At 45.6% G+C, this 25840-nt stretch overlaps 1 long non-coding RNA gene and 1 pseudogene across 2 annotated transcripts; one reads left to right on the top strand and one right to left on the bottom strand.

Annotated features, from left to right (window-relative positions):
* The window catches only part of LOC143673073 (zinc finger CCCH domain-containing protein 15 pseudogene), a 29833-nt pseudogene extending 18162 nt beyond the window's left edge, over positions 1-11671 (top strand).
* Positions 11672-13504: 1833 nt separating this feature from the next.
* LOC143673076 (uncharacterized) lies at positions 13505-19995 on the bottom strand. 2 transcript variants are annotated; one of them, XR_013170167.1, is made up of 3 exons: positions 18726-19995; positions 16143-17218; positions 13505-14971 (listed from the first exon to the last, which is right to left on the bottom strand). It is a non-coding gene; the product is annotated as an uncharacterized LOC143673076 (long non-coding RNA). The 2 variants fall into 2 exon arrangements; XR_013170166.1 differs by lacking the exon at positions 13505-14971 and adding an exon at positions 15194-15435.
* Positions 19996-25840: the final 5845 nt, after the last annotated feature.

The raw sequence follows: 25840 nt of genomic DNA, 5'->3' as shown, positions 1-25840 counted from the left end.
TATTCACTAAATATTGCATTAATTAAATGTTGAAGCACTCTGAACCACACTCATGCAAAAAAAAGACAATATTTGCAGCATGAAGATAACCCTATAAAGAGTGGTTAGAGGACCTGTTGAATAGTTGGCCACAGGCATGTTCATGAAAATTAAGTTGAACAATTATTTATGGGGTATTCCTTTGCCTAGTTCATAGTAGTTACCAAAAGAGAATGCACAAAATACTTGGCACAGTGGGGAACTTAATGAGTTTTTAACTGATTACATCCACTCTATACATTGTATTTTCTTACAAATAGCTTAAAGGGCTGCCAGTCCTTTTCTATTATTTACAGGTGATAAAAATAATAACTGCTACCAGCAGTCAGCACAAACTGAATGCTAGGCCCTAGGATAGCACAACAGAGGTCCAGGATGGCCTGGTCCCTTCCCCATACATTCTGGAATGTCAGAGGCAGAGGCAGAGGTGAGATGAGAACCCAGGTGTCCAGGACCTTTGCCCTCTTTTTGCCCATCCTTTAACCCCTCCCCTTCTCCTGCCTTCTGCTACTCGTGCCTTCCAGTTTCTTCACTCTTTCTAGACTCTGGAAGACTGAGAAGGAGAGATTCTTTCCTTGCAGAAGGATCAGTCTAATGGAAATACTATTTAGGGTAACAATGAACTATCTCAGCAGTAATCAAATTAAGAAGCCTATATCCCTTGATCCTGAGATTTTGTTCTAGGACTTCATGCTGTGGAACACCTGAGCTTTGTACTCGATAATATCCCTTTTCATTAGTGCAATAAAAACCTACATCTGATCATCAATTATTCCAGAAAAATGGATATAAATCGTATTTTTAAAAAAATTTAATTTAAAACATAAATGCACAACAATTTGTCAATCTTTTTATAAAGCACTAAGGCCTTTTCTTTGAGAATGGATCTGCTGTGTGTTCAGAGCAATCTTACATAAACCACACATGTCATGAAGCATCTGTAATTGCCACATTCAATTGTTTTTAATAAGGAAGTAAGATCATAAAGACACCCTGGAAGTAATGAAGCAACTTGAGGATGGATTTTTTATTAAGATTTTTACCATTGTTTCCCCAACCTTCTATATCCATACCTAATTTAATAGCAACTCTAAATGTGCATGATTCTCTTCAATGAAATCATTCTAAAGCATTCTACTCAACTTTCAGAGGAGCACCCTCAATTTTTTACTCATTTACATAATGATTAATTATGTCATAGCCTTTCAGTCAAACTCAATGGACTCTTGGGAAGTTGATATTGCAAGGTATTAGAAAGGGAGCCCATTAAGTCAATTGTAAGAGTTAAGTTTCAAAGTTACAAGAGGAGTGTGAGATGAACATTTTGAAAGGAAATAGTCATGAGGTATTCCATGACTCTTAAACCCACTCATCCATTTGGAGATAATAACATGGGATCTGAATATGCAGGGAATTTTCTCAGGAAATTAGGGCCTCTTTCCTGGTGATGTGAAAACTCAACTCTTCCTACAAAGGTGCTAGGGCCTGACTGTAGGCTTTTGGAAGGGGTTCATGCCCCTTGCACTTGGGTGCCAGAGATGGCTGGTGGCTGATTTGGACCTGCAGGTGCTGAAGGAAAGAGTACACTGGTGGGACAGGAGGCTGGGTGGCACTGCTGGGCTGGGGTGGGTGAGAGTACCATCAGGGTTTGAAGGAAAAGGCACACAAGAAAAGGGTTTTCCAGGTACTGAAGTGAGTCAAGTGAACAAAATGGGGTAGACTGAATTGTGTAGCCCAGTTGGACATGTTCTTAGTCTTGGTATGCATTGTGGTGGATGTGGGCCCCTTGTAAATAAGATCTCTCTCAGGTGTCACTTTGTTAAGGTGCAGCCCAACTGAATCAGCCTGAGCTTTAATGCAGGTCACTACAGTCTTTTTAAACAAAGGGGAAGGCAGACAGAAAAAGAAGCCAGGAGAGGCTGCCATATGCATTGCCAAGAGGCAGAAAAACCAAGGGCTGCGGGCAGCCAACCGCACAACAGCAGTCTTTGGGAAGAAAGCCATTTCCCTGTTGACACCTCAATTTTAGACTTCTAGCCTCCAATCTGTGTGCCAATAAATTCCAATCGTTTAAGCCAACACACTGTATTTTATTTGTTTTAGCAGCCAAGAAACTAAAGCAGGGTCCTTTCACAAAGGCCCTCCTGGAGGAGTCTGAGATTTGAGCAGAAAAGAGCTGGGGTATATGGCCTTGTGCTGAGGGAGTTGAGTGGGGCCAAACTGAGGACCAGCTTCCTGGAGAAGGCCACCTGCAGGACATGAGCCCCAGCAGAGCCTCCAGAGAGCCTGGGAAAGAACTCACTAAAGAAAGAGTCAGGCTTGGCATCTCCCAAACCCAGATAACAGGCACGAAGTCAGCAGGAAAACAGAAGTTCCGACTACTGCACTTCTCCTCCCTCCCGTGAGATGGTACCTGCAAGGTGGTGGAAGTAAGAAGAGAAAGGGTAGAGAGGACAAGACCTAGCCCCCATCCAAGCTGGGGCCATGGAAAACCCTTAGGGCTTACTCAGGTTAAGAGATTTAGCTACCACACGGAGTGACCTTTCTAATTACTGAAATAAAACTAATAATCATTTACAACATGTGTAAAACAATGTTTTCATTGATGAGGCTTCTCAAAGCAAAAATCACGAAAAGGGTCAGGTTAGACAATGGAAATGTATTTGCTCAGTTCTGAGGCTGGGAAGATGTTCAAATTAAGGAATCATCAAGGTGATGCTTTCTTCCCAAGGACCAGCAGTTGGCTATCCTTGGCTCCTCACCCATGGCACAAAACACGATGGCATCAGCTGGTCTCTCCCTTCTATTCCAGGTTTCATTGCTTCCAGCTTCTTGCTCCATGTCTTTTCTGTATCTTATGTCTGAATTCATTCCATTTAAAAAGAACTCCAGCAACAGTTTGTTTGTTTTTGCATGGGTAGGCACCGGGAATTGAAACCAGGTCTCCAGCATGGCAGGTGAGAAACCTGCCACTGAGACCCCATGGCCCACCCCAGCAATGGTTATGAAACCATCCTGATTGAGGTCGGTCAGGTGGTTCTAGCCTCAGCAAAACGTCCTACTTACTAATGATTCACATCACACAGGAATGGATTAGACTTACAACCAGGTTTTTCAGGGACACATAGATGAAACCACCACAAACTGTAATATAGAAAGTCACTGAAATGCCATGGGTCCATCCTAAGTTTTCAATGAAGACAGAGAAAGAATACTCAGTGAACAGTCTACAGAGACCCCAGGAAACCAAGTCAAAGGGGTCCATTGTATATTGTTTATGCAGCTACAGCAGCTTTGGTGGGGGGGTCACCCTGGATGTGGCCATCACCCACATGTGGACAAGGGGCAGTGGGTATACAGATGGCATGGGCACTGCTGGTTCACCCATGCATTGGGCCACTGCTGAATATGCATGTTCACTCAGTCTTTTTCATAAGAGTAAATATTTAGTGAGAACTTAAATTTCATCAAAAGGGGAACAGTTTCATAATTAAAGCATGATATACTCTGTGGCCACTTCAAAGGACAAAATGGGTCATTTGCCTTTGACATGAAAATAACCTCTAAATAATATGTGTTATGTGTTACAACACGAGTGAAAATTTTTCATGGAAATACACAGAAAAAGATATGACTAGTACCAAAGAGCAAACAGGGTCTATTTCTGGGAGGGGCATGTGGTTGTGTAGAGTTGGAGTGGACTGTCACATTTTCTCTAATTATACATACTCCTTGGTTATTTCATAACAGGAAAGTGTCCACATGTCACTTTTGTAAAAAAGTGCACACACACTTTTTCACACATATGTGCAAAATTTTATCAATTAAATCACAAAACAAGGTAATTTAATTTAATAAATAAACTCAATTAATTTAAATCATGAAACAGTATTCTCCTGGGGTCCCTCTAAGCCAGGGAACTAGGGAAGGCTTCAGAGAAGTGACACCAGAGCTGGTTCTGACAGAATGGGAGGTAATCCTGCAATCATAGGGCCAGGGTGAAACCCCAGGCAGAAGAAGAGCCTGCTGCCCTGAAAGACCAAGGAAGGCTCCCTGTGGGTAGAATAGAGGGTATTTGTGAATAGCATATAAAGAGATGAGTCTAGAAAAATAATAGAGCAAAGTCTTGAATGGTGCTGAGCTAAACACCATGGACTCATCACTACAGGCCATTTGTAAGGAAGTTTGTGAGAAAAGGATGTGGCAATATCAGATCCATGCCTCAAAGAGAAGAGGGTACCAGTGACAGAGAGGATGGATAAGCCAGCTTCTGTAACATGAGCTTCAGGACATCAAACTGTAGTACTAATGTGCAGCAGAAAGTTATCCTCATCTTGGGTAAAAATGAAGGACCCCAGAGTTTGATGAAATGAGCCATCTGCCTGGCAGGAAGCCAGAAAGGTATGCCCATGGAGTGTGAGTAGTAAAGCCTGCCAAAGTCAGGTGGACTCAGATTTGAGATGAGGGAGAATGGAAAAAAAGAAAAACCAATCACAGAAAATTCAGCTGAGGTGACTGGGTCTTCTCCATGCTGCTCAACTGGGAATCCACAGGCAATGAGGTTCTCCTGTAGGTGGGGACTTAGGAGGCCAACTTCTGATTGGGGACAAACTATGCAGAAAATACACTCAAGACATGATGTGGTATCAACACTGGGCTAGGAGTGGCTTTTGGTGTCCTGCAGATATCATGTCCATGACTGTCTAGCTATCCCATGACTAAGCCTGAGTCTCCACCTAAAACCACCTGCTTGAGGAGAATCCCACCTTCAGCTCTCAGAATCTTTTTACCCTGACCTCCATACTGGTCCCCAAACCTTTTCCCAAATCTGGCCTTAAGTTGGGGTTCTGCAAACTTGGTTAACTCTGATATCCAGTGTTTACTGGATGTCATTTTCTGAGGGATGTGATTGACCTGAAAGAGCTCTAAAACCATAATCAATCAACCAGACACCACACCCCACACATTCAGGATGGGGCCGGGTATGTTAACAGAAAAGGGCTGAACAAAAGACACAGTCCTTCTTCCAAATAAATGTAAAATTAACTGCAATGATGGGAATCACACATAGAAAGCAATGATACAGTAGAAAGTGCTTTAGATTACAGATCAAAAGCTTGGTTCCTGTTGTCATTCAGCCAATTATGTCAACCAAAGTTTATTGAGCTACTATATACCCAGAAATATTCTAACAAAAAATATAGATAAAAAACAATCACTGTGCAGAAAGTTTGGAATCAATTGGGTGAACAGATCAATATGATGACCTGATTTCTTATCAGCATAGTGTGATAAGAAGGAGCAGTGGAAGAAGAAACTTGGATAGCCTAGGCAGCGACTGTAGAGTCAACCAAGGATCTGAGACATGTACTTAAAGACTGCATTGCAGCTGAGCTGTCTTGAACTCTGAATACAATGTTCCAATCAGATAAAGGAGGTGTGATTTAAACCATGGGCAGTGCCATTACCTCTTTGAGCCTGAGTTTCATCAAGCCCAAAAGGAAACACCTGTTCCACTACCCTCAAAGTACTTCATAACCTGCAAAGGTTATTGTAGATGTCAGATGTTGGGAGAGTTATGAGTAGCAAGTACCCACAACTACACCAGCCCCAGATGTGATCCATGTGTAATTAAGTGAACTGTCTGCTGGTGGTGCATGAAATGTAATAGCTTCAAAGGCCCAGTTGCCTGCAGGATAAATTCAAGCCCCTTTACCAACATGTCTGTCTCTGATCTGGGCACACTTGTGCTCACTCTCACCTCTCTCTGCCTTATATTTCACACTCCAGATACACTAGTGCCAATATCTTGGAGTTGGTCACATAAATATGTTACTTTGATCCCAGGACCTTTACTCTTGCCATACCCCTGCCTGGAGTGTAAATCCCTCCAGACTTACTTCACTGGTGCTGTACAAGGGACCAGTCCTGGAAAGGTTTAGTAAAGGAACAAAGATTCAGGATCAAGGTCCCACATCAGTGTCCTGATGGGTCCTCACTGGTCTCCATGAGGCTCAATTACATGCAGTCATGATGCCAGTCGGGTCAGTGTGGTCAACTTCTCTCACAGAAGAGAGCCTTCAACCCTCAAGCCATAGGGATATTTGTGCAATCACACAGCTACATAGGACAGGAAGGATGCCAGACATCTTACCCCAAATTCTGTTCTTCCTCTAAATCTATATAGCCTGAGAGGCAGAGTTGAGGTGGAGATAAATGTCTAACTACTCATTCAACAGATATTTACTGAAACTCTACCATGAGCTAAGTGGTGAGTAAAATGGAGAGCATGCAAATGGGTCATGCTAGAAACTGAGGAGCTCTGTGGGAAAAGTCAGGGCACCTAGAAAGGGACAACCCAGTGACACCTGCTGCTTAACAGCATAAACCCCCTGCAGACAGGGCAATCCACTCTTTAACCTCATGCCTAGCACAGGATTTGCCAGTCCATAAACAGTTACTGAGTGAACTGTATCTAATTTAAGATGCTCCTAAACTCCAGGAAAGGAGCATCTATAAATTTGTCCAAATAGATTTTCTAGATGAAGAACAAGCAAAAGTTTAAGACTCCTGAAGGGTAAGAGACTTGCCCACAATTCAATTATTAGTAAGTAGTAGATCCAATATTTGAATGCATCTGAATCTGTTCCCCAGGTACCACCCAGTGAACCCTCCCCCTCTCAGCTAAACCCACTGCCATAGTTAAATGTAGGTGTCAACTGGGCTAGGTGAAGGTGCCCAAGTTTCCTGTTGGTGTAGACTTATCAACATGAGAAATTCATCTGTCTGATTCCACCTGCCATCAGCTAAGGGGAGTGGCTTCCACAATGTGTGACATTTTAATTTGATCAGCTGGAGGCTTAAAAGGAAGAGTCAGAAGAGAGAGTGAGCTCAGCCCAGCTCACCTCAGAGCTCAGAGCCAACACAGGATGGTTTCATGTGGTATCTGGACAGTAAGAAAAGGTTGCACTAGGCACCTGATGTTCACATGTTTATTTTCCATGTGCTCCTCTGGGCAGCACTGATTCCAACCCACCAATGGCTGAATGAAAATATCTGCACCACAATGCACCATCTACCAGGAAAGCCTCCCCTTTGTTTCATAGCTCTGCTGAATAATACTTATAGTCTCCAGTTGTTAAACTTGAATGTGCAAGCAGCACTATGGAGTGCAAAGAAAATTGTATTAAGAGGCATGGATCTCACCCAGCTCTGCTGCTAATCAGAAGTTGAGTTTGTCATTTCATCATAGATAACTTGAGTCATAAAAAAGGAGTCACCCATCATTAATTCATTTGTCATTCATCCAATAAAGTTCACTGGCCCCTTCTGTGTGCTGACAGTGTCCTGAGATGGCATTCAGTTACTTACCTTCTCTGTCCATGACTCTAAATAAGAGAACATAGCAGATATTCAGCAAAACATTGCCCAGTTAATGAATAAATAAACTAAAATAAAAAATAAGTATGCTTGGGATTGTTAAAGAATTTTGCACAAGCAAGGTTTCTCTCATGGAATATTTTTATTATTTTCTTATTATGAAAACTAACTGTTAAAAAACATGTCAAAAATTAAAATTCACTACCCCATGATTTTAATATAACCATAATTATTATCATTGTGGAGTATTTCTACTTAATCTTTTTTTAGATTTTTTTCCCCACTCAAGTATAAGCAGCAAAGGGGTGGTGTGACAGTGGCTCAGTGGCAGAATTCTCAGCTGCCATGCCAGAGACCTGGGTTCAATTCCCAGTGCCTGCCCATGCAAAAAAAAGTATATATATATATATATATATATAAGCATCATCTAATTTTTATCAGTCAAATAAAAGCAAAGGAAAGAGATGTATACTCTACATTAGGTGCAAGGCAAAGTGCTGAGGATATATAAATAAATATCTGCCATCAATAAATTGAAATTTCAATATTAGAAAGAGGCCAAAAAGTAGAATTCACTGAGATAAGTGTCTTAGTGGAGTTCACTCATAAAGTTCTCCTTGAGCTTTAAGCATAATTTTCCCTGGGATTTAGGATAAAATAACTTGTGCTGTGTCTTACAGAATGCCTTGCAAACAAACAGGGAATGGAGCTGCAGACACAAGGAACAGTATGGACAGTTGCACAGACATGTGGCATGTATGAGGGGTGCATGCCCGTGTGGCCAGGTTGGGGTGTCCTGCTATCTGGGTGAATACTGGCCTGGTTGTCGCTGCAGTGGTGATCTGGAGTCGTGATTTCTGTCTACCACCAGTGACCTTCAGTCGAGGTGTCCCCTCTAGAGTGCAGGGCCCACCCTGCTGTTGGAGGTCTCGGCACCAGCCCAGGGCTTCAGAGAGCAGATGTCCACCTCGGGACTTCAACACCAGCTCCTGCTCAGATTTCCAGCCTATGATGTGCCCTCTGGAATGAGACTTGCCAGCCCCACAATTCCGAACAATGGTCCTGCTCTCCAGATATACATGTTTTTCCCCTGATCGTGAGGAGCCCTGAATGGGAGTTGAGGGGAGGAGGGACAGATTCTAACTGGTGAAAACAGGTGGCAGCTGAGCCCATCAGCCGTGGATCTAATAGGGAGAGAAGGACTGATCTAGTCTACTGTCATTCCCTTTGTATTGTAAATGTAAAAACTGACAGAGAAAAAATTCAGAAACTTGACCAAGGTGCACAGGTCCAAAGTGTTGGGGTCGGCTCCATGGCAATGACCTGGTTGGGAAGCCACCTCCCATCAGGAACCATCTTAGCAAGAGCTGTGAGCCATCAGAGGAGCTGGTGGACTGGCAGCTGCTGGGTCAGGGCTTCTGAGGAGAGACGTGACTTCATGGCCCTGGAAAATCCCTATCCCTGGCCTTATGGCCACCATGTTCACTCTAGGCAGAACTCCCAGGAAGAGCACTGTGCTGGCAGCTGTCTCCTGGCGGGGTTCTCTCCCCATTGCCTCCTTAGAAGGGCAATGCATGTTCTTGGCTCCTGGGCCCCCTATCCATGGGCAGGCACAGCATATTTCCACATCCTGCCAAAGGTGGTGCGTGGAGGGTAGGGCAGCCCAGTGACATGCACTGTGATGCATGCGCCCCCATTGGAATGAAGTCAGGTGCACATAGCACAGAAGTGTGTTGCCCACTGTCTTCTCCTACTGTGGTCTTACAGCTGACTCCTTAGCAGTGCAAATCAACTTCATACAGGTTGGGTAACAGTGTGTCATTCCAGGGCATTTTGTGGTAGATATCCTTAAACATTGTTATCCAGTTATCTTCTGAAAGCCCACTGTTCTCCCTTTTTTTTTTTTTTAAAGTATTTTTTTTATTTTATTATTTTTTGTTTGTTTTGTTTTGTTTTGTTACATGGGCTGGGGCCGGGAATCGAACCGGGGTCCTCCGGCATGGCAGGCAAGCACTCTTGCCCGCTGAGCCACCGCGGCCCGCCTGTTCTCCCTTTTTATTCTGAGCATTTTGGTCATTGTGAACATGGTGCTAGAAGGGAAACTTAAAAGGAAAACTTACCAGACCAGTGATGACATGGAAAGTGGACAGGATAAGACAGTGACCAGGTAGTTGAGGAAAGCTCTATCTTGTGTGGCCTTTGGGGGCGGGAGGGCCACGAGCACCTTGCTGCCCATTCTGGGTGCTCAGAAGCATCCAGAGCACTGTGCTTACCTCTCGCTCCCACAGATGTCTCCTCATGTACACCCCCTACATGGGGGCACTTCTGCATTGGAAACAGGAGTCACACTTGCCTGGACATCCCCAGCACTCAACTGTGCAGGGCTCGGTGAGAACAGCAGCTCTCCATTATCCATATCACATGCCATGAGACCCTTGAGAAATTTTATGTGGATTGCCCAGTTTTTCACTGATTGGGGTCAGGACAGCTCACATGGGCCACAGCCAGGGCTGGACATGAGGCTGACTGACCCCACACCTGCTCCACTAAACAGCCTTTTCTACAGAGCTCACCAGAAATGTACTCAGTGAATAAAGGCAGGTGAAGGTTTTTAGCCTAAAGGAAAAATGTTGTGTAGCTGGGGGAATGATGGAAGCTTGTGAGGGATGATTCTGTGGTGAAGGGAGAAGTCTTGTTCCAGAGGAATAAAACAAGCCTATTCCCTCTTTAGATGCAGATTTTGCCTGGAAATAAGGAAGAAATGTCTGAAGTCAGAGCTATCCTTCTAAGCAAGGAACCAACTCGTGAGAGTCGGACTCCACTCCAGAGATTCCACCCGACTCTAGAAGGAAGCTGCATCAGGGGCCCAGCCAAGGGCTCTCCCTCCCACTCTCTCAGCAGTTGCTGACTATGGAAACCCCTGAAGTCTCATCCAATTCTCATCCCAACGTTCACAGAACCTGCAGACTCTGGATGTTGGCTGTGTCCGGCCACCCCCAGCTCTGCAGGTGCGCACATCTCCCCTTCCCTGGGCTACCAAAGTGTCTTCCTGTATCACTGCAGTGCACAGACTATGTGTTTTCCAATAAGAGATCATCTCCAGAAAGGCTGAAGTCACCTTGGCTGTACAGACAATGTGTAGTACTCTGAGCTCCTGGAGAAATTCTAGCTCTGTGCCTATCAGTAATTAGTTGGTGTCTAGTAAATGTTTACTAAATGAATGAAGGGGTTATGTTTGGACTGGCAAAGAGGACAGACCCCAATTAATCCACAAGATTAGGACTTCTCTTGGATCTGTCCATATAAGTTGTCTAGCACTCCACAAGCCCTGCCACTTGGGAGTTCCTTAAAAATAATTTATCAGTGTCCTCCTCTGGTCTCAGGCAACAGAAACTTCTAGTGATAATAATCAGAACTAGCATTGGCGAAGCTCTCACTAATGGCAGAGCCTGGATATCTGCATGCATCATCTCAGTCATTCCTCAAACAAGTGAGTGAGGTAGATATTCTCTGGGATCTCCATTGTATGGACAGAGAACCAGTTACAGGAATGCTAGGCCTGGAGGACACGACCCCTTCCCCCATGATGTGACTTACCACTGGAAATATTTCAAACAGCTTCCACAACCCAGCCCAGGCCTTTTTACCCTCCAGCAGCTGCATTCTTGTGATAAACTTCCATTACTCAATCTCCACCCTCTGGCAGCTGCATTCATGTAGTAAACTCTCCAAACTCGATGCCCAACCGCAACAGTTATAACCCTGACGACTAAGGCAGCTTTGAATTTTATCCTTCACCAACAGAAGTCTCCTACACCTACTTATCTCCCTGCTTCTAAAAAATGACCAATGAAAACCTCCCTCACCCCTGCCCTGAACCCCCCCAAACCATGAAAACCCTGCCCCCCACCACTTGGGGAATCTTTTCTCTCTTGAAACATGGCCTGGGCAGTTCTGTTTCTTCCTGAAGTGAACCCTTTGACTGAAGTCCTTTGTTCCTGCCTCATTCCTGCTGAATTTGCCTTTCAGTTGGTGTCAAAACCCGGAACTGAGGCGAGGTGACCCGCAACCCCCTACTTTGCGACCTAAGAAGCAGCGGGTAGCACAGCTCATCCAGGCCTGCTCCCAGATCCTGGTCAGTGTCCTGAGTACTGTCTCCTCTGAGTCTCTTCTGGTAGCCCACAAGGCAAGGGACTCCTCAGCCCTCTCCGCTGTGGAGTGGGAAGCAGCAGGCACTGTCAGCCTGTTCTAGGCTGACTCCGTGGTCCTGCCTATCCAGGTCAGAACACGACCCCTAAGTGCCCCTCCAGACTCACCCTGCAAACTCCACCTCTGATGACAGCCGTGCCACCCGTAAAGGAGCTGGAACTTCACCCACCCCAGCCCACCAGAACCAAACGCTGTTAAGTCCACCCACCTACCTGCCACCATTGAGGTCCTACCTCATGCATCAGACTTTTCTCTGTCCCCAAAAGCCACAGCACCAGGCTATGACATAGCTCCAGCAATCCCTCCAGGCAAGGGTTCAGTGAGCCTCCAGATTGAACCTGTGATGCCGGCTTCTCTCTGAGGGACACTCTCATCTGTCTGGTTCCATCTGAGCTAGGGGATGCCTAGCTCTAAGAGAACTTTTCTCTTCTCATGCTGGCAACATGGGCGCGAGGCACTTCCTCCCTTCAACAGTGCTTAAACAATACAAAACCGTACATTACTGAGATCAAATTTGACCTAAGCATCTCATATTCTATTTTAATACTACCTGGCTACAGTATACACTAATCAAGAACTCACAATGGCCAGAAAATGGAATCTTTACAAAATATTGCGAGACCTTGACAATTTCATACAATGTACCAGAAAATGGGGTGACGTTCCCTGTGTTCAGGCCTCCATCACTCTCCACTCTCATCCTTCTCTCTGCATTTCCTGCTCAGCCCACCACATCCTCATAGCTGTAACCCCCCAAAGCTCCCCCCAGCCACTGCCGACCACCCATCCAACCCTGGACACAGTCCACAGTGGGGTGAGTAAAGGATTCTTCTGCTAGAGGAAACTGCTCTTCCTCTCTCTCTTTCTCTGCTTTCCTTTCCCCTCACTGCCCCTGAGGGCCACAGTGGGTGGGACACCTGCATCCTCTTGGGAAAGACCCCTTGGCTCCAGGAAAGTCAGTTCCAAGCATGATCTCCCATTTCATGGGTGATTCCTGACTGATTCAGGGCTGCCTGTCTCACTAAGAATCTCCTGCATCTTAAGATTCCCTGGTCTCACCCACACCACTGAAAATGGAAATGCAATTTCAGGCCCCTAAAAAGAAACCAGACCTTTACATTGTCTCCTCCATAACTGTCACACCCTGTACCCAGAGGAACACATCAGACCTGAAAAGCCCGTTTTCTACTCAACCTCTGCGTGGTCACAATGCAAGTTAAAGAATGAAAGTCAATGGCCAGAAAATGGCTCTTTGGATCCTTCAGCTCTGCCAAACTTAGAGGACCTCATCCCTCAGGTGGTCTGAAATTCCTCACATCCAGGCTTTCTTTTACCTTCATAACCACCCCTCATAACCGTCCCTCTCTTTGCCAATCCTGTTCCTCTTACCAAATTCTTCTCTTACCCTCCCAAAACCTTCTTATTCCTCTCTCCACTCACCTAAATCTTCTGAAAATTTAGACTTGGATCCCTGGGAGAACACTTCCCCTGCACCTCTGCCATCATGTCCTAACTGTCCCTTCAACCCCACCTGCTCCCCCCACCCTCAGCTCCACTTTCTGCCCACCTTTCACCCCCTCTCACCCACTCACAAGGACCACATCCTCCCCTTCTCATCATCACCCCTGGCAACTCAAAGGCAGCTCCTAAACCCCCACTGCTTGACTCTGCACAGTGCTTGGCTCCCATCTTACCCCTCCAGGGACTAAAAGAAGCTGAAGGAATAGTTTAAGTCCATGTTCCTTTTTCACTCTCAGATTTTAGTCAAATGGAAAACAGACTAGAGTCATTCTCTGAAAACCCTGCCTCACCTGTAAGAATTTGAGAATCCGAGAGTTTTGCCATGCAAAGGAGGACTCCAAGAGACGTTCTCTCATGCAACATGCAAGGGGTTTATTTTCCACACATGTGTAGGGCTCCCTGAACACGCAGGAACAGAGAGCCCCGAACTTAAGTTTGCAAAAGCTTTTTAAAGGGTAAGATGAGGGGGGTGGGGGTTGAGCATGGGTCACAGGTGCTGTTTTGCAAAAAAGCAGATAAGAACAGTTTTACAATAAGCATTTTTTAACAGTTTTACAAGTAACCTTGGCGCCAGGATTGTTTATCTTCAGCCTGATGGGGCCCATAATTCTTTTCTTTATAATTCTTAACTCACACTAAATGCATAGCCGTGAATATAAAATGACACAAATGCTTTTGCTGGATATTTCAGAAGCTAAAATATATGTAAATAGCTAAATTAAGCAGGAAAAATTAGCTACTGTTAAGCTTTGTAAAATTCCCTTTTACATTCCCCACTCCTTTTCGTATACATCTCTAATCTTAGAGATTTTCTGGATTATTTAACACTGAGAACTGTTGTTTGATGAGCATTAATTTGACATTTTCAATCTGCCCCTGTAAAAACTATATAATTTTATTTAGAATACATGGTCCTATAGTTATTATTAAAAGTAACACAATTAAAGGCCCAACGAGAGCAAATAATAGCGTCGTTAACCAGGGGGACTTAGTAAACCAAGATTTAAACCACCCCTGTTGCGCCTCTTTTTTTTTTGTCTTTTACGAAGGTGCTCTCTGAGTTTTGTCATGGACTTTTTAACAATACCAGAGTGATCCGCATAGAAACAACACTGTTCTTTTAAAGCTGCACATAGTTTCCCCTCTTTAAGGAAAAGTAAGCCAAGTTCCCGCTTATTCTGCAGAATTACTTCTGAAAGGGAGGTTAGAGAGTTCTGAAGGGCTGAGACAGATTTTTCTATTTTTTTTAAGTTTTGATTTATCGCGGCTTGTAATTGACTGGTTTGTTGATTGCTACGTACAATGGCAGCAGTCCCTTTGCCTATACCGGCAGCGACAGTTACCCCCAGAGTGGTAAGATTACAAGGGGGTACCAGGAACAAAGGCTCCCCTGCTTCCTCCCAAGTTTTTATAGTCTTCCCATTTTCCCATCTGGATATTGTCCATTTCCAAGGCTTATGCGGGTTGGAATTGGGTTCCCGTGGGGGAAGAAGGAGAAGGAGTAGTAACCCTACAAACCCGCAGCTTGAGAGGATTGTCAGTCTTTTCCAGTTTTCATTGGGACTCAGAGGGCGAAGGCACAAGTTTGAGATGAGACGCATGGATCCAGGATGCGATGCCATCGACCTTGACTGCGGTGGGGGTGGTCAAGAGTACCTGATACGGTCCTTTCCAGCGAGGTTTAAGAGTCTGTACCTGGTGGCGGCGGACGTAGATGAAGTCTCCCACCTGATATTGATGCAGAATTCTGTTGTCTCCTGGCTGGTAGGAGGTGGAGAGCTGCCGCCACAGGAACCGCTGGGCTTTTTCCAAGGCTCGCAGCCTGTCAAGCAAGGGGGTATGAAGGGAACTATTAATCTCTAGAATGGAGGACATGTCCTTGACTGGAGTTGGCGCTCCATATAAGATTTTATAAGGGGTTAGATGACACAAGAGAGCAGAGTGGGTATTTCTGGCTCTGAACAGGGCATAAGGCAGGAGCATGGTCCAATTTTTCAAGCCAGTCTCTATAGCTAATTTGGTTAGGGTCTCTTTAATTGTCCTGTTCTCTTTTTTTTTTTTTTTTTTTTTTTACCTGTCCTGAGCTTTGGGGTCTGTATATGCAATGCAATTTCCAATTAATCCCCAATATCCTGGCCACACCCTGACTTACCTGAGCTACAAATGCGGGTCCGTTATCTGACCCTATTACCTTTGGTAGACCGAACCGGGGAAAAATTTCTTCCATAATTTTCTTGATTATGACCTGGGCTGTTTTTTTCTTAGTTGGGTAGGCTTCAACCCATCCTGAAAAGGTGTTTATAAAAACTAGTAAGTATTTAAGTCCATATTTTGCAGGTTTAATTTCAGTAAAGTCGACTTCCCAGAACTGCCTAGGTCGAGTTCCCCTTAGTCTTTTTCCGTTAGGAGCTTTGGTGGGGTAGGCGTTCACAATTTGACAGGCCTGACATTTTCTAGCTACGCGATCTGCCAGCTTTTTCCTTTTTGAGGCTGTCAGAGGGTACAATTCCCTCTGGTCTTGCAGGAGCTGCTGTAGTTTCCCTGTCCCCAGGTGAGTGAGCTGGTGGACCTGCTGTATGTAAGCTAGGGCTTCCGATTCTCCTAGGGGTGCAACTTCAGATAGTGTTTCAGGGGGTTGCTGGTTTTCTTTGGTTACTAGGACCAAGTTTATAAGGTCCCTTAATGCTGCCGCTTTTGCTTCTTCATCTGCTCGCTTATTACCTAGGGTTATTGGGTCAGAGCTTTTTTGTGTTTGATTTTTTTACCAGCTGAGGTTAATAGCCTTCTTTGTTGGTAAATTGCCCCATGTACGTGGGCAGTAGCAAAGGCAGAACGGCTATCTGTATAGATAGTTGCTCGCTTTTCTTTTGCTAATTTTAGAGCTTTTGTGAGGGCAATTAGTTCAGCCTTTTGGGCAGATGTTCCCTCCGGGAGGCTAGAAGATCAAATAACTTTTGTCCCACTGACTACCGCTGCTCACGTTCGCCTCTTACCGTGTTGGAGAAAGCTGCTTCCATCCGAAAACCAGGTTACCTCCAAGTTAGGCAATGATTTTTAAGTCTCTGCGGATTCCGGTTTCTTCAGCTAATATCTCTTGGCAAGTGTGCTGCACAGGTCCCGCGGTCTCGTCCGGGAGCAGGGTAGCAGGGTTTAAAGCTGACGGGGCCCCGAAAGTCACCCTGTCTTTGTCTAAGAGGATGCTCTGATAGTGGGTAATTCTGGCATTTGACATCCATCTATCTGGAAGATGGCGGATTATGCTCTCCAGGGCATGAGGGGCTATTATGGTCAGCTTCTGTCCTAGAGTGAGTTTGTCTGCGTCTTTTGCCAGGAGGGCAGCTGCCGCGATGGCCTTGAGACAGCGTGGCCATCCGCTGGCAACTGAATTTAATCGCTTGGACAGATAGGCCACTGGTCTCTTCCAGGGGCCTAAAGCCTGTGTTAGGACCCCTCTAGCCACACCTTTCCTTTCTTCTATGTAGAGCGTGAAATGTTTATTCACGTCTGGGAGGGTTAAAGCTGGAGCTGACAGGAGCGCTTTCTTAATGCTGTCGAAGGCTTCCTGCTGTGCTATTCCCCACTGGAAATCAGCGCTCCCTTTGAGCAAGGGGTATAATGGGGCAGCAAGGGCTGCAAACTCTGGGATTCACAACCGGCAGAATCCCGCTGTCCTTAAGAACTCTCGTAGCTGCTTTCGGGTCGTGGGCGGGGGTATTTGTGTTACAGTTTTCTTTCTAGCCTCGGTGAGCCATCGCTTTTCATTCTTAAGAGTATATTCCAGGAAGATTACTTCCCTTTTACAGATTTGGGCCTTTTTGGCCAAGGCTCGGTACCCCAGTGTGACTAGCTCACTTAACAGTTTTCGGGTCCCATACTCACAGTCTTCCTTAGTGTCTGCTGCCAACAGTAAGTCGTCCACATATTGTAGCAATGTGACTCTGGGATGCTGAATTCTGAAGGAGCTTAAGTCTTTATGAAGAGCTTCGTCACAAATGGTGGGGGAGTTTTTGAACCCCTGGGGCAAGCGTGTCCAAGTCAGTTGGTTTGAGGATCCCATCTCTGGATCAATCTACTTGAAAGCGAACAAGGGTTGGCTGTCTTTATGCAAGGGCAGGCAGAAGAAAGCATCTTTTAGATTAAGCACAGTATACTAAGTCTTTTCAGGAAGGAGAGTGCTGAGCAGGTTATAGGGATTTGGCACCGTAGGATGTATATCCTGCACTCTGCTATTTATTTCCCGTAAATCTTGCACCGGTCTGTAGTCTCTAGTCTCTGGCTTTTTGACCGGCAATAAGGGAGTGTTCCAGGCTGATTGACAGGGCTTAAGTACTCCCAAGCCAAGGAATTTCTCTATATGGGGCTTGATTCCTTCCCGGGCTTCCTTGCTTAAGTAGTACTGTTTTACCCGAATTGGAGAGGCGGTGGGCTTTAGGGTCACTACTACTGGGGGCTGATTGACCGCCAACCTTAACCCGGCAACTTCTGCCCAGGAATTAGGGAATTTTTTAAGCCAGGCCTGAGGAATAGAACTGTGGAGCTGTTCTGGTTTTACGTACAGCTGATATATATATATTTTTTCGACTGGCAAGGTGAGGGCAGTTATTACAGGTTGGCTTATTAGCAGGTTTAAAAATTCCACTTTTGGCCTCTTAGGATTGAAGGTGATTCTCGCCCTTAGTTTAGTTAACAAGTCTCTTCCCATAAGCGGGGCAGGGCACTCAGGGATGACTAGGAAGGAGTGTTGTTGAACTTTCCCCTTCCCCAGGTCCATGGTTCTTTTGGTAGTCCAGGCGCAGTAGCGACTGCCATTTGCTCCCCGCACCAAGGACCTTTTTGTAGAGAGCGGGCCTATAGGTTCTTGGAGGGCCGATATTACTGCTCCCGTGTTGACTCCAAAATTAATTGGTACCCCCTCCACATTAAATTTTACCCTGAGCTCGGGGAGGGGTGCCAAGCCCTGACTCCCCTTGTCTTCACTTTCTAGAGCCAACGTGGCCGGTTGTTGCCAATTTGGGGGCCTAGTACCCCTCCGTTTTTTTGTTTTTTTTTTGTTTTTTAGACAGTTTTTGGCCCAGTGCCCAGTTTCTTTGCAGTAGGCGCATTGGTCTGGACTAAGAGGGGTATGATAACGCCGACCCGAGGGATTTTTTTTAGCTTGTCCTCTACCTTCAGTGTTTCTTTCAACTACTGTGGCCAGGATCTTTGTTAATTCTTTCGTTCTCTTTTTCTCTCTTACCAACTCTTTTTCCTCTCTCTCTTATAAAACATTTTTTCAGCTTCTTTGATTAAATCTTTTAGGTCCTGCAACCCGTCTAAGCGCTGCAGCTTGCGTCTAATGTCTGGAGCTGATTGGCCGATAAAGGCCATGGCCACTGAGGCTCTTTGATCCTCTGATTGAGGGTCAAATGGAGTATACCTACGGTATGCTTTCATTAGTTTTTTTTTTAAAAAGACTGAGGGCGATTCGTCCGCTCCCTGAATAACCTCTCTTACCTTGGCCAAATTGGTGGGCCGGTGTGCGGCTGCTTGGAGACCCGCTACTAGAGTCTGGCGATAGATGGACAGATGCTCCTTACCTTCAGAGGTGTTCGGGTCCCAATTAGGGTGGCGCAGCGGGAACTGATCATCGATGACATGCTGCAGTTGGGTGGGTCTCCCGTCTTGTCCAGGAACTTGCTTCCTCGTTTCCAGTAGGATTCGATCTCGCTCCTCCATGGTGAAGAGAGTCCCCAGGAGTTGTTGACAATCATCTTAAGTGGGCTGGTGAGAGAACATAAGGGACTCCACCAATCCAGTCAGCCTAGTGGGAGCCTCGGAAAAAGGAGGGTTATTATTTTTTCAGTTATATAAGTCAGAGGAGGAAAAGGGCCAGTATTGTAGAGCGGGCATTTCTCCCCCATGTCCATCATCCACTGGAGGCTCGTACGGTCTGAGGGGGAGAGTGACCGCCACATCAGATGGGCTTAGTGCTCGTCTGCTTCGTGTACTGTGTGCCGGTCCTGGTTCATCTGGGATCATCTCTTGGTGAACCTGTGGGGAGAGAGAACTAGAGGAGGGAGAAGGTGAGCTGAGAGAAGGCGGGTCCTGTACCGGAGCTGAAGGGTAGAGAGGAGGGGAAGAAGGACCTGCGTTGAAGAGGAGTAGATCCGATTGGGATTCCGGTAGGACTGCAGGAGATAAGGAAGGATAGAGTTTCGGAGCTTGAGAAGGACCCGGCTCCTTGATTGGAAGTACAGAGGGAGAGTCATGTTGACCAAGAGGAGTAAGAAACGGCTTTACCCACGGAGGTGGGTTTTCACACAGGTCCTGCCAAACCATGATGTAGGGCTGCTGGTCCGGGTGGCCATACGGGTCAGGGCGGAAGATGACTGACTTGACGGCCTGAATCAAGGGTAGATAAAAAGCTCCTTCACAAGGCCATTCCACGTTAAAAGAGGGCCACCCGGCCGAGCAGAACGTCTGCTATTTGCCTTTTTTATATATATATATATATATAATAAGAGATAGATTCTGACCTCTTTCCCTGACCTCAGACCAGTGTCTTAAGGTCAGAGAAAGTGGAGTCGGCATTCCCTGACCCATCTTCGGTAAAACAAAAACAATTCCCAACACACAAATACAGACAGACACACACAGAGCCGGCACACCACGTTTACACAGTTTCAGAGACACAGCTCAGACTGGCCTGATGACTGTGATCAAGTTTCCCCCGTCAGAAGGGAAACAGAATCAGAGTCGGCCCTGTAGGAAGCCTCCAGGCGTCCCCAGAGGTCCCCCAATCCCGAGGCGTCCCTCGGGAGAGTGACCTGCAACCCCGGACACGTCTGTCGGTTGCGTTTGGGGAGTGCTCACGCGACTGACAGTCACTGCCAGTCTGACAGACTAAGCGATCGCACTTCAGACAAAAAGGCCTCACTTACCCGGAGAGAAAGAGCTGTTGGAGCCTCCCCTTAGGAAGAGCCAATCTCGGTGGGACCTCCAAATGTAAGAATTTGAGAATCCGAGAGTTTTGCCACGCAAAGGAGGACTCCAAGAGACGTTCTCTCATGCAACATGCAAGGGGTTTATTTTCCACACATGTGTAGGGCTCCCTGAACACGCAGGAACAGAGAGCCCCGAACTTAAGTTTGCAAAAGCTTTTTAAAGGGTAAGATGAGGGGGGTGGGGGTTGAGCATGGGTCACAGGTGCTGTTTTGCAAAAAAGCAGATAAGAACAGTTTTACAATAAGCATTTCTTAACAGTTTTACAACAAGTAACCTTGGCGCCAGGATTGTTTATCTTCAGCCTGATGGGGCCCATAATTCTTTTCTTTATAATTCTTAACTCACACTAAATGCATAGCCGTGAATATAAAATGACACAAATGCTTTTGCTGGATATTTCAGAAGCTAAAATATATGTAAATAGCTAAATTAAGCAGGAAAAATTAGCTACTGTTAAGCTTTGTAAAATTCCCTTTTACACACCCATGAAAGAATTCCAACACCTCGCCCAGTCCTGCGACCTCATCTACCAGGCCAGCCACACTTCCCCCTTGGACTTGCCAACCTGCCTCCTTTGACCTTACCCACGAGGCCCACTCTTTATCCTGCCTAATAGAAGGCATAGAAAGAGCTGCCCTTAAGGCAGCTATGATCACTGCCGCATCCGGCTCTTGAAGCCGAGTCAGGAGAGGGGCGTCGAGGTTGATTTAAGAAATCAGCACTCAGGAGACAAGTATGGTTCCATCACTCAGGCCCCCTGCTTCTTGGGAGTGAGTCCTCTTTTTTATTTCTTTCTTAGTAGTTCCCCATCTTAGTAGTCATCTTATGTTTTCTTGCCTCCCTTTTGTATCCTCAGAGCTTCCCTTATCTAGCGGGTCACCACCCCCAGGTCACACCCGCTTCTTCTCTACCCCCTCCTTTACAGGGGGTATTGTTTTCAGAAACTTCTGCATGCAATGATCCAGGAAATTCCATTCCCTCGGCCCGGCCCGAGGGTAAATAATTGTCTGTTAGCTGTTTGCTCAACAGAGCTTGTAAAAGAGCTCTTAACGGAGCTTGTAAGAGAGCTTGCCCAACATTAACCCCATAAATGCCTGCAACTTCTCACTGATAGGGGAAATAGGGGAATTACTTTATTCCCAGGCACAGATGTCCCTCTGGCCAGGAGGCAACAATCACAAAAACCTGATGAAAACCCAGCTGTGTTCATCAATAGATAGATGGGGCCTCTCCTCGAATACTAACTTGGGCCCTGAATCAGACTCTAGCTGAGTGCACCCATTCACTCACTTCATCACACAATCTTACCCCAATATCAGGAAAAAGTCACAGAAACTAGAGGATGGCCCTCAACCCCCTCAAAAACACTAAATTAAAACAGCCTTTAAGATCTTTAACAATAGAGTGGAGGAAGCCAAATCAGAAAATCTAACGAGATCAGGCCAAAGCCTCCCTTCTAGCAACTGCCCTCAGGTCCAGACCTCAGATACCTAGCCCCTCCTCTGCTCTTCTAAGCTTGCACTGGGGCCTTGCCAAGCATGTCATCATGATGGTCATTGGAAATCAGACTGTCCTTACAGGGATCCTGGGCCCCCACCAGGATTGTGCCCAGTATGGGTCACTGAAAGCCAAGCCGTCCTGAAAACCCTGTTTCCAGGGAAGTTCCTCCAGCACACCCTATGGATCCAGAGCCGGATCTTCCTTCCCAGACCTCCTCAGGCTGGTGACAGATCCTGACCAGTCCTGGTTCGAAATGGCCCTAAGATGTCCATCAGCAAGTCAGAGCCAAGGCTGGAGGTGAGCCGATCTCCTCAAATCAGTACAGGGGCACATATTTGGTTCTCCTAAAATATCCAGGGTCTTCACCCACTTTCTCAATCTCTATCATAGGTGCTGGCAACATCCTCCCTTCCCCTTTATTACTGAGCCAATAATATGCTCAGTAGAAGGTCTCACATTCTCCCAGCAATTCCTCATAACCCCTACCTGTCCCTACCCACTCCCAGGCTGTGACATTTTACCCAAACTTCTCTCTCCCATTTGCTTTGCTCTCCCATCCTCCAAGCAAATTTCCTTCTACTTTCATCTACTCCTATCCACAAACGCTTCCACAAACTTCAAATATGATCATATAGTACCCCACCAGGCTGCCATCTGGGTTAAAAGGGGATTTCTCAATGCTAATGGCACACCCATCACAATGGACCCCTAATTTAAAAAAAACTGCTTGAAGCTGCCTTTCTCCTCTCCAAAGTCGTTTTCATCCAGGGCAAAGCCCACCAATCACTCCGACTCCCCTCTCAGAAGGAAGCAGCCTAGTGGCCAGCACACCAAATCCACAGACCTGCTCCTGCCCCCAGTCTTAGGGAAAAGTAGGAAAAGCTAATCACCTGTTAAAAACACACCTTGCCCAACTAGCAACAGAACTCCACCCTTCTTGGACATGACTCGTACCCCTTGCTTTCACTCATCTCAGAGCAACCCCCCCAACAAACCTCCCTTCACAGCCCCTCGATCTCATGTACTCATACCCCTTCCTCTTAGGTAATATCCCCCCACCCAAATCTCCATGGGGAACAATTTCCCAGGCTCTCCCAATCAAGAACCATGTGACACTCTCCTCCAAAGCCCTGATACCACCATCACATCCACATTCAGCCCTGGAGATCTCATCCTGTCAAAACTATGCAACCAACAAAGTCCCTCCAATCTACATGGAAAGGACCCTACACAGTAGTCCTAATACCAATAAGCCCACAGCCTGGCACAGCTAAGCAGAATAAAGCTTTATCACCTCCTAATTCAGCCCAACAATCTACCCCATGGGACCAATCTCCTGAAGAAGAGCCAAACCACCAGCAATGACCTTCATTCCCAGCTCCCCTCCAGCTCCTCACTGAAATCGTCATGCTACCTCCTCACCTTCTAGAACCCCTAAAGCGACATCTCCTACCATTCCTGCCAGATGAATTCCTCCAAGGCACCTTCCAGGATTTGCCATGGCAACACATCTGGTCCTTATTCTACTGCTTTATCTACCTAAACCATCCTTTCCTTCTTTTTTTCCATCTTCTTTCTTTTCTTTACTGATTAACACTTAACAACAAACAATCTATATCTTACTCTCTCCCTTTTCTTCACATTAAAACTGTAGACAAAATGGAAAACTCTCAACCTGTAGAAAGATCTTTAAGCATCTATCCTCATGGCCTTATGCAACCAAATTAGGACTCTACAAGTGGAAAAAAAAAGACACTACAATCCTATCCTGGAAAAACCTGGTATAAGACATACCCTTCTCACAGCCTGTTTTGGCTTGCAGGAATCCCACTATTAAAATGGTCAGTTTTGAATATCTCCCTCACACTACAATATCCTGGAATGCAACCACATAGGCCATTGATAACCAACAGCAGGAGATAAATAGCCTCACTTTAGTTGTTATACAAAATAGGAGAGCATTAGATGCTCTCACCACTGTCACAGGAAGCACCTGTGCAATCAATCATAACTGAAACCTGTTGTTTTTATGTTAGCAAAACTGGACATGTAGAAGAAAATCTTAAAATCTTAAAACACAGAAATCATTCAAAATGCCTGGGATGCTAGCCATGGGACCCAGTCATGACCATCTTCATTTTCCCCCTACTTCATTCACCTCACCTCTGTAATCATTCCTTGTATCCCTTATAACACCACTACTGTTGTTATTATTGGTTCTTGCCTTTAGCCCTTGTCTCTTACAGCTCCTCTCCCAGTTCACACATGGAGTAATCAGGTCGATAACTCAAGACTACATGAACAATGTCTCCCAACATGAGAAGAAGCAGAAACAGCTTTTTCTTTTGTCCCACAGCACCTCTGGTCACCCCCCTATTTTTTTTTCCCTCAAGACAACTATGCCTCATTTCAGCAGGAAACCAGTTACAGAAAACTGACCATCATCCCTATTTCCTCTTATCACCAAAGAGACCAGAATGTTAGGCCTAGAGGACAGGACCCCTGGCCTTGTGATGTGATTTACTCCTGGCAAACATTTCAAACAGTTTTCCCTAGTCCAGCCCAAGCCTTTTCTACCTCCAGCAGCTGCCTTGTTGTGATAAATTTCCATTACTCAACCTTTACCCTTTGGCAGCTGCACTCCTGTGATAAACTCCACTTACTCAATATCTGCCCTCCACCAGTTACAACCCTACATAACTAAGGCAGCATTTACATTTTAACCTTCACCAATGGAAGGCTGCCAATGCCCAACTTAGCCCCGTGCTTCTAAAAACCAGTCAATGAAACTTACCTAACTCCTGCTCCCAAATCCCTACCCCAAATCATAAAGCCCATCTCCACTGCAGTTGTTCCTCCCTTGAAACAGTGCTTGAGTGGTTCAGTTTCTTCCTGAAATAAAACCTTTGCCTGAACTCACTTGTCCCTGCCTCATTGCTGGTGAGTTTGCCCTTCACAGAGAGGTTGGGAACTGCACCCAGAGCATGCTCTCCTGTCTGCTGCAATCTAATAACAACTACTATGGCTCAATAACTAGCTCCTTGATGCCAGGAACTGTGTGAGGTTCTTTATATACACTGACATTTGATCTCCAAATTTATGAGATAAATATCACACCTCTAATTTTAAGGGTCAAAGAGTTTAAATAACTTGTTCAAGTTACACAGTAACTAAAGGCAACATTTAGGATTAAAACTTAGTTTTGGTTGATTCCAAGGCTGTGATCTAAAGGCAACTGAACATTTTGGAATGCAATATTGGAAGGTGGGAGCAGTTTTCTCAGTCTTTGGTCCTGCTTACCTTCCAAGCCCAACTAGAATTGAACACCTTTTATTACCTTCTCCAAATTCCTTTCTTCTGAACCAAAAACACTTACAGTTGTCTCCTCCTCTTTTATGTAATGTTTACAGTGCAGAGAAGTAAACAGTTCACACTTTGGTATATCTGCTTCTAGAAGACAGGCACATGCATTTTCCACAACATTGAGACCACCTTCTACTTACCACTTCTTTCCCTTTGGTCAGTTAACAATGTACTCTGAGCACTTGATGTTGCCATCTGTGGTAAACTTAATTGTGCACCTGAGTTTCAACATGCTCTTGGTCTTGCTGACTTTCTGGTGGGTGTGGACCTGATGTAAATTAGATCCCTTCAAGATATTAGTCAAGGTGTGACCCAAATGAAGCAGGAACAGCTTTACCCTGGACCACTGGACTCCACTGTAAGCAGTGAAGTCAGATGGACAGAGAAGCCACTGGGAGCACCTAGAAGCTGAAGTCAACAGAACCAGGAAGAGAAAGGCAGAAATGCCTCCACACATGGCCTGTGATGGAAAAGCCGACAGCCAAGGCTCTCCTGCAGCCAGTTTCCAGAACACCATGACTTGGCTGGTACTCTGAATTTGGACTTCCCCTAGGTGCAAAACCCTGAGCTAATAAATTCTCATTGTTTAAGCCAACCCACTGGATGGCATTTGTTTTAGCAATCTGAAAACAGAGGCAGAGACTGGCATGATGCATCTCCAAGACAAGGAAGACCATGATGGCCAGCAAACTCTGGAAGCTGGAAGAGGCCACTACAAGTTTCAGAAGGAGCATGACCTGCTGACACACTGATCTCAAAATCCTGAGCAGTGGCGTGACTCATTTGTGCTGTTTTAAGCATAGTTTATGATGCTTTGTAACAGTAGTCATTGGATACTAAGACA

The sequence above is a fragment of the Tamandua tetradactyla genome, unplaced genomic scaffold (assembly GCF_023851605.1).
Source record: "Tamandua tetradactyla isolate mTamTet1 unplaced genomic scaffold, mTamTet1.pri scaffold_109_ctg1, whole genome shotgun sequence".
NCBI classification, from domain to species: Eukaryota; Metazoa; Chordata; class Mammalia; order Pilosa; family Myrmecophagidae; genus Tamandua; species Tamandua tetradactyla.
Note: the sequence above shows the minus strand (reverse complement) of the source record. Positions and strands in the feature narration are given on the sequence as shown.